This window comes from Bolinopsis microptera, chromosome 4 (assembly GCF_026151205.1).
Source record: "Bolinopsis microptera isolate Bmic1 chromosome 4, MBARI_Bmic_1.0, whole genome shotgun sequence".
Classification (NCBI taxonomy): domain Eukaryota; kingdom Metazoa; phylum Ctenophora; class Tentaculata; order Lobata; family Bolinopsidae; genus Bolinopsis; species Bolinopsis microptera.
Genome location: NC_087075.1, coordinates 49,944 through 59,780, shown reverse-complemented (window position 1 = coordinate 59,780; position 9,837 = coordinate 49,944). Strand labels below are relative to the sequence as shown.

Genomic DNA, 9,837 nt, shown 5'->3' with positions numbered 1-9,837 from the left:
CACACACACACACACACACACACACACACACACACACACACACACACACACACACACACACACACACACACACACACACACACACACACACACACACACACACACACACACACACACACACACACACACACACACACACACACACACACACACACACACACACACACACATATACACCATTATAGATTTAAAGGAGCTCACAGCAACGCAGCAACTGATTCTTGTTATGTGGTATCAGTCTCGCTGATTATAAACCCCTCCGGGATAGAATAAGATTCTGATAATCCCGGCTCCCGCTAAATAGATTTGATAATCCCGGCTCCCGCTGTTAGTTTTTTCCCGCTGAATGAATAACCCCGGCAAAGTTTCTATAATCCCGTCCCGCTAATTTGGCTCAACAAAATTTGTTTTGTTTTGATATTCCATGAGAATTTCCACTGCGCACTGTCACGTGTTTTGATGACGTGTATCACGTGACTAACTACTACGACGCGCATTGGTAAAAAATGTCACGTGACCTATGGCTTAACGTAAGAACTATAAATACACTTGATCTACGTATCGGTCTTACTGCAGGCGCTGGCAAAACTCCAGCACACTGCGTACATTACTTAAACTCTTACATTACTTGGACCAGTTCCAGAACGACGGTTACATTTGTCCGGTTAATTTTGTCGTAGCAATTGCCCTGTTTGATATAAGCCATGTATTATAGTCGTCTACTTTGATGAACTTCATGACACGATATCATTATTAGCTCCACCTTTTATCGCTTGCCAGGCTTAATTCGACGCCCCTTATCGATATTCATTCAACGTTCTGACTGAGGAATAACGTTTAGATATAACGCCAATTTCAAATGTCATAGTACCTTAGTTGTATTTATTTGGTAGTATAATATACTCCCCAATTCCATTTCAGATTTTCCATACTGATCTCATATAGCTAGAATTATGAAATTTGTTGGTCCTAGCACTAACCCGGAGGGGTTTATAACACATAACACCGGCACGCTTAAGTTATATTAAAATAACCCCTCGTGCTAAAGCACGTCGGGGTTATTTTCATAATAATCCCTCGTGCTTCGCACTCGAAATTATTATAAATTTTTCCCGCGCGTCGCGGGAAAAATTGAAATATAATCCCTGCGCATGCCGGGGTTATGTGTGTTATCAGTACACGACCAGGCACTGGTGAAACGATACTATTGTCAACGGCAAATAAATGGTTGCACTGGGAATAAGGGGTTTAAATGTAAGTGTAACGCTGTACCAAGATTATATCGGTAATGTTGATTACAATTAATGGACTGATTAATATTACAGCGCTAATTGAATCAGTAGAAAGTAAATTTAATCAATTATGTTGAACTATAATGATTGTTTTATACCTTAAAGCAAGTTGGTATGAAAATGGATAGAGGTCTTATCTTTAGTGCTTATCTTTTGATAGCCATATAAGGGGGTAAATATACAAACGGTGGTGCACATCCAGAGGTAATTCACTAGTATTAAAGTGCAGTGGGTGCGGAATCGCACTATTGGCCTAATACCGCACTTTTCCGCACCAATATTTGTTCATTGTTCTATCACTATCAGATTTGTGCACTTGACACTGCTATAATAATAGTATAATATACGTACAATAAGAAAATATCGACATACCCTTAACTAGAAGTAGAACTATGATTATGTTCCAATGTTTTCATGACGTAATGTTTTTTTATGACGTAACATCTGAATAGAAAGGAATAGAAAGGAATAAAAAGGAATAAAAAGGAAGTAATGGACAATGGTATTATTTCATTTTGCAAAGCTTTTTCCGGAATTTAATTTCGATTTCTAGAACCTCAATTGGGTCTCATGCTAATGCAATCCTGAATCCATAGCCTAATTCAAATTGGTCTGATCAATGGAAAAAACATCGAACGTGCTAAGTCACTCCACAGTCGATCTTCGAGATTGTTCTAAAAGGGCTCCCGACAGTTGAATGGATGTATTTTTGGACGATGATTCCGAATCAACCCCCATGACATAGGGTTAAAATGCTCCCCTGGTGAGATATTGACGAAAAACTGTCTTGATCACGTGATATGACCGTATAAGGAAGCTAGTCTAATTTCTCGTTAGGGTTAGACTTTCAGCATATGCTTTTGTGAGGAAATGGGTTAGGGTTAGGGTTGGGATCAGATGGCGCAGATTAAATAAGAGGGTTAGGGTTTCGAATAGTCATTCAGGGCCACCTATAGCTAGTGGCGTAACGAAGGGCCCCGCCGACCCGCTGTACGGGGGAGCGCAATCTTAGGGGGGGGGGGGGGGGGGGGGCACCAAATCGTCGTTTGACTTTGAATGTGGGACAATTTCGAAAAACTTAACTACGGTACTAGCAAAACTGCAAGTTTTGCTCTAGAAACACAGTTATTTAAAGATTTTACCGGCGTATCTTGTAAATATTCTAATTTGTTTTGTTCAATTTTAGGGAGGGGCGCCAAAAGGGGAGGAGGCGCCAGCAGGGGGCGCTTTTTTAGCGGGGGCGCCAACAGGCAACGTTACGCCACTGGCCATCTACAACCTAGGGCTAAAGTACAGAGTACGGGTTTAAAAAGTCACGTGGCAGTCGAGTGCAGTAGAGTGATTAAATTTAATCATCGTCCAAAAAACATTCCGTTCGTTTTAAATTTGAAAAATTCTTTTTGGTTTTACTTTAAAAAATAACTTACTTGGAGACCCCAGGCTATAATTTTCATAAACATGATCAAAGATTATCTTTCAAAGCGCTAATGTTAATATTTAAAAATTTCATTTCCTCATGTTCAGCTCAACAGCAAATCAGTCACTGTATAACTATAATAATTCATTTGCACTTGCAGTTATATATATTATATATATACATTATTATATTATATTACTAGAAAACCCGTGGTCACAGGGAGGAAGCTAATAGTACTTTTTGTTTTAGTAAGTTTAAATCGCGTCAATAAATATCCTGAACAAACCGAAGATACAGCCGATTAAAATGTTGCTCGCACTAAACACAACGTAATATCAACAAAACCGATAAAAAATGCCGTTTTAACAATCTTTGCACGTGCACGTGCGTGTAACAACCTTCGTTACCATCGTTACTACGCAATAGGCTATCCACTCCGATAATCGTTACCGATAATTATCTCCGATAATTCGTTAAAAAGGGTTATCTGTTTATCTAGATAAAACATATTTTTATCGGTATAAAAACTTAAAAATTCACTAGAAATTACCGAAAAAACTGCCACAATACCGTAAAATTTTAAAGAAATATTAATGTTTTTTTTAATAGTATGATAGAAGAGGTAGTTTACTTAAATGTGAGCTACACAAATGTTTATTTACATTTGTATACCTATGGAACTGTAGAACTGTAGAACTGTAGAACTGTAGAACTGTAGAAGTCTAGAGAAAGTTATTGACATTGTTATCTTGAGGCTAGGGTGCTGGCGTTCTACCTTACAACCATTCTGGAGACAGGAACGAGCATGTTACTGTTAACAAGAGTCAAAAATACCGGCAGGGCACTCAATTAAATTCCGTAAGTGTTCTAGGCGTGAAACATTGTCTTCAGGAGAAGGAATCTGTTGCTCCAAGTTATCCACAGGATAAGGAAACGGTTCACTGAATCACTTTAAATGTTTTACTGTTTCGAGGAGAATTGGTATTTGTTGCACTACTGTTCTCAGGAGAAGGAAACCGGTGGTCTACTGTTTTGAAGAAAACTGGTGCACTACTGTTTTTAGGAGAAGGAAACCGGTGATCTACTGTTTTGAAGAGAACTAGTGCGTTACTGTTCTCAGGAGAAGGAAACCGGTGGTCTACTGTTTTGAAGAAAACTGGTGCACTACTGTTTTTAGGAGAAGGAAACCGGTGATCTACTGTTTTGAAGAAAACTGGTGCACTACTGTTTTTAGGAGAAGGAAACCGGTGATCTACTGTTTTGAAGAAAACTGGTACACTACTGTTTTTAGGAGAAGGAAACCGGTGATCTACTGTTTTGAAGAAAACTGGTGCACTACTGTTTTTAGGAGAAGGAAACCGTTGGTCTACTGTTTTGAAGAGAACTAGTGCGGTACTACTTACTGTTCTCAGGAGAAGGAAACCGGTGGTCTACTGTTTTGAAGAAAACTGGTGCACTACTGTTCTCAGGAGAAGGAAACCGTTGGTCTACTGTTTTGAAGAGAACTAGTGCGGTACTACTTACTGTTCTCAGGAGAAGGAAACCCTTGGTCTACTGTTTTGTAGAGAACTGGTACACTACTGTTTTTAGGAGAAGGAAACCGGTGATCTACTGTTTTGAAGAGAACTGGTGCCTGGTATCCATCGTAGTAGGACTTGATTGTCCATTGCTAGTTGGTTAAGCTCACTTATAGCCGTGCTGGTGCTTTTAGATTTGACTTTGATGTTGCTCATTGTTGCTCATTGTTGCATCATGTATCAGAGCCATCAGGCTATTGCTGAAGTGCCACGTAGGTGATTGCCGGGAAGGTTTGGAGAATGGAGCTATGATCTGATCATCAGTCTGTCCTTTGTTTGCTTGTTGGTTGCTTGTTGTTTGCTTGTTGTTTGCTTGTTGTTTGCTTGTTGTTTGCTTGTTGTTTGCTTGCTGTTTGCTTGTTGTTTGTTGTTGGCTTATTGTTTGCTTTTTGTTTGCTTGTTGTTTGCTTGTCGTTTGTTTGTTGTTTGCTTGTTGTTTGCTTGTTGTTTGCTTGTCGTTTGTTTTTTGTTTGCTTGTTGTATAGCATTATTATTAGAAATGCTATACTCGGTGGGACTGCGACAAACAGATGTGTTCTTTATACTTTACTTTAGAGCAGACCATTTTTATATCCACCAGCGTGCGCTTTTTCGCATAGCGGGCTCTCACCAGCCCGCTGTCAAAGGGCCCGATATCTCTACAGCCCGCTCATGATATAGCCCGCTAACAAGTGACATTTAATTTGACCAGTAGCAATATAGCCCGGAGTTCTCTAAAATATTTTCAGTTTCTGTATCGTCTCCATGTGAAATTCCTTATATTACACTGACTATATATATAATATTATACATTTCATTTTTGTGTCCGGTAGGGCTGCTCATGCAGCTCGTGAGCAGATGACATGATATTTTGATTTATATCAAAGTTATTGTAACACACTACATAATACACATCAGCACTATAATCCCCCTATATTATTGATATTCATCGTCACTGACATTACATTCAGTATTCCCACGTAACGGCCCAGGAATGCAGTGCATCTCCAGCCCCTATATACGACAAAGCCCTTTATGATTGGCTTACATTGAACACGTGACGTGTTACCATGGTTACAACAATTAGTGGCGACCTTTTCTAGAGTTGACTTATATACAAGCTCCATTGTTTATTTATAAAATTATATATTAAATGTAATACGCCCGCTGGTGGATATAATCCACATCACCTCGACCCGCGGGCGGAAAAATCGTATAGCACTCGGGCCCGATGGGCCCTCCGTGCTATACGAAAATATGTCCTCCTCGGGCTAGCGCCCTCGGGGACATATGAAATATTGCACGCGCGTGCGCGTGCAATATTTTGTTCCGCCCGCGAGTCTCCGGTGATATGTATATGTATCTACTGTTAATAAAAATAATCAACTAGCGGATTGATTGCTGTATCTGTGATAACGTTATGTTTAATTTTAACAAATAAGACAGATACGTAAATGCAAATGCTAAAAGCATCAAATACAGGAAAATTGTTACAGTTTAGAAGAATAGTATAGTGTAATAATACGGAATCGTTTTAAACACATTTTAAGATTGTAAGCTATGATTACAGAAATCAACTTATTGTGCCCATTGATTAAGATAACAATGAATAATTGTCTCTATCTAATAAAGGTTGCAGAGACGGCAACTTTTACGGCAATTCATTATCAAATCTTCCTTTACGCCAGCGGATGTTCTAAGGCAGTCTCCATTATAAGTTTCCACCATAACTTTACACATTTCTGGAATGCCGGCATCAACACATGGTCCTGGTGTTGGTGATTGAGCTGAAAAGTTGTAATATTAAATACGCGTTAATGAGAGATTAATTAATGATTAAATAAGTGCATCTCCCACCTGTTATAGTGGGGCTCAATGGGTTATCTGAATATCTTATAAACTCCAGTTTCACATTAAATACATCCATAACACTCCTATTCCCTATCAAAACGATACACTAAATTGGGTTACATTTTAATTGGGTATTTTTTTAAATGTTTGGTGTAAACATACCAATGTAATGTCGATATTATGTATTAGTTATAAGTCGATGAAAATTTGGTATTCACAAATTAAATCAGATTAAAATAAACCACCATTTTGCTTACCATGAAATCCAGCCACGAGTAGAAATACTACCACAATCTTCATCATCATCATCATAGCGCCTTGATATCTGTATTGCAATCGTTATATTGATTTCATGAGCATGAAAGAAAGGTGGTATCGATATGATGATACAGATTATGGATACACCGGTTAAGAAATTGTTAACATAATCTAAAACATGAACAGTATTGCTCTATGAACTGTGGCCAGAAATGTTTGTTGATAAAACAATTAAACTATGGAGAACGACCTCAGTATCAATACAAATTATAAAAAATAACGAAAATTAAATAAAATTTAAGAAGGAGCGCACTCACTTGAGCTGAGAACACAAATATACCTTCTTACCTTTCGGCCCTCAAGGCCTGGCTATGCACGAACACCATTTTGCCTCATGATTGACCTCGCCCAACCCTTCAACACTGACGTGTAATTTTTGAGTTGGATATTGTGTATTGCTGGTGTAGAAAGTATAATGTTCATTGTTCACTGTAGGGCCTGTCGTGATATCATGGATCGCTTAGGTTCCACCATGAGGATCTGGTAGTCCTCATAATTCTGCGGCCTCTATGTATCGTCATCTCGCACAACTCCTTAAGAATCTTACGTTTTTGGCATGTGAAAATTTGCAGCCTCCCAGACATTGATTGCGGTTAACGAGGTGTCGTACGTCACCTCAAGATCATGTAATTACAGGGAGCTGACAGGCCTGAAGTCAGTTGATTGGGTCTGAGGTCACGTGATTGTGAGCCTGAGGTCTCGTGACTATGACGTATCCAGAGCTTGTTCTCCGTTTCCCGCTCATTGGACCAGGTGAGCTGATCCCGTGGTTGTGAATGTGAATGTAAGTACTGTACTGTAGTATATCTCTATTACCCCCAATAGAAACCCAAATTTAATTTCTGACAGAAAAAAAAATTTACCAAAATATCGACCTTGTTATAAACTCATTTTGATGACCGAATACTTACAACGTTTTCGTCATTGTCAAATAAAATCCATACTTTCTACAGTAAAGAGCTTAGAGCTAAATGGTGATGTGAAGAGATTAGAGAAATTTAAACATAAATAATTTTTTTAATTTCCTCGAACAAAGCTTTCGACAAGCAAGTTTCTAGTCAGTTATAAATGGAGGCAGGTTTTTATTGGTGTTCTTTTTTTCAGTCATTTGACACGTGATAACCTGGGCCACATTGGTAAAACCTGGATTTTAAGGCATAAGGAACTCTGAATCCGAGTTTAATAAATTTCTCGTGCAATTTAAGGTCATGAACTGTCATTAAAATGAGTGTATAACAATTTTGATATTTTGGATTATTTCTAGCTTTCTGTCAGAAAATAAATCTGAGCTTTTATAAGGGTATCATTTTACTAACACCACGGCATCAACTTTAACACGACTTCCCACAAAAACCGTAAAAGATATACCTACAACTTAAACTTTTTCGACTGGTTCAAATGCTTTAATGGCCTTCAAATCAGCATGAAAAAATTAAAAATTGGCCAAGGAATATGAATTTGAGTGCCCCAAATATGGACCCCCAAGTGTTGTCAAATGGACCGGAGAACCAAAAGAGTAAGTAATAAATAGCCTTGGGAGGCTCCCAAGGAGAAATGGGAGCTTGGTATTTATAATCACTACTGCACTCTCATGCGGCTTCTATATTAATACTTTAATATAGAAAGTGATACATGTGTCACATGCAACTATAAGTATAATACTTGGATCGGTTTCTCCTAAAAGTTTCTCTTTGCAAGGAAAAGTGAGAGATGAGACAACTAGCTTAACAGACGAGCACTTTAATAAGTAAGAGACCAATGCTTATATCTTTTCTCTTACACTCACATCACACGCAAATTCACATTCACAAGCATGGGAGCTCACCTGGTCCAACGAGCTTGGTATTTATGATCACTACTGCACTCTCATGCGGCTTCTATATTAATATAGAAAGTGATACATGTGTCACATGCAACTATAAGTATAATACTTGGATCGGTTTCTCCTGAAAGTTTCTCTTTGCAAGGAAAAGTGAGAGATGAGACAACTAGCTTAAGAGACGAGCACTTTAATAAGTAAGAGACCAATGCTTATATCTTTTCTCTTACACTCACATCACACGCAAATTCACATTCACAAGCATGGGAGCTCACCTGGTCCAACGAGCTTGGTATTTATAATCACTACTGCACTCTCATGCGGCTTCTATATTAATATAGAAAGTGATACATGTGTCACATGCAACTATAAGTATAATGCTTGGATCAGTTTCTCCTAAAAGTTTCTCTTTGCAAGGAAAAGTGAGAGATGAGACAACTAGCTTAACAGACGAGCACTTTAATAAATAATAGACCAATGCTTATATCTTTTATACACTCACATCACACTCACTTGACCACGAAACAACTCAAATGCAACTTAATATTCTCGGTAATTTTTGTAAGGAGTGGGGCATTGAAATCAATGAACTCAAAACTCAAGCAGTCATCTTTGGCAAGAAAACTTTAAAACAGGACGTACAAAACATCAAATTTACACTCAACGGATCTAATCTTGAAATTGTTGACAGTTATTGTTACCTTGGATTTGAACTTCATCAATCGGGTCAAGTACAGATTGCTCAACAAAACCTTAAAACCAAAGCAATGCGTGCATTTTTGGCCTGAAAAGGGTTGTCATGCGTTCAAAGTTATCTTTTAAAGCACTCCTTACACTTTTCGTCTCTCATCAAGCCCATTTTATTATATGGTGCTCCAATATGGACACCCACTAGTACGATCAATAAATCTCTTTGCAAAACGATTAACTCGACAGAAGCAACCGCTACTAACTCACTTAAAAATCAGCGCCTCTCTACAAGAAAGAGTGCATATTTCATTCCTAAAATGGGCATTGGGAGTCCTTCGTAAAGCATCAAATGTAGGTGTATGGGGAGAAACAGGAAGAATTCCTCTGATTTATCAATCAATTCGCTTAACACTAAGTTACTTCAAAAGGCTAATTACAAAATCAAAGTCGAATTCGTTTGTAACTGCAGCCGTAAAAGAAAAAAAAATCACTAAACTTACCTTGGTATCGATACATAAAACCACTCCTTGAACTAGATGAAACTGATCACTGTAAGTGATCACAAATTATTCAAAGACTCCCTTAAAAATCAGTCAAATTTTAGTCAATGTATCAAACCACTATGCAGCAAAAAGTATAGAATTCCTAACATCATCGAAGCTCTAACCAATCAATTCAAAAAATGTTGGGAATATCAGAAATCTTCTTCTTCTAAACTCTCATTCTATCACTCAATCAAACACACCTTCAACCGAGAGCCCTACTTACACTTATGCAAAGGCTTCTCTCGTCGTTATAACACCACAAAAGACGATTGCGAAACTACGAAGCACAAAATTGTACCAAAGTCCTATTGCACTTAGAGTTCTTCTTGGACATTACATTGGACATTAC

General features: G+C 38.2%; 1 long non-coding RNA gene across 1 annotated transcript; it reads right to left on the bottom strand.

Moving 5' to 3' along the window:
* Positions 1-5,716: 5,716 nt before the first annotated feature.
* On the bottom strand, positions 5,717-7,980 carry LOC134814176 (uncharacterized). Its single transcript, XR_010160112.1, has 2 exons — positions 6,374-7,980; positions 5,717-6,052 (listed from the first exon to the last, which is right to left on the bottom strand). It is a non-coding gene; the product is annotated as an uncharacterized LOC134814176 (long non-coding RNA).
* Positions 7,981-9,837: the final 1,857 nt, after the last annotated feature.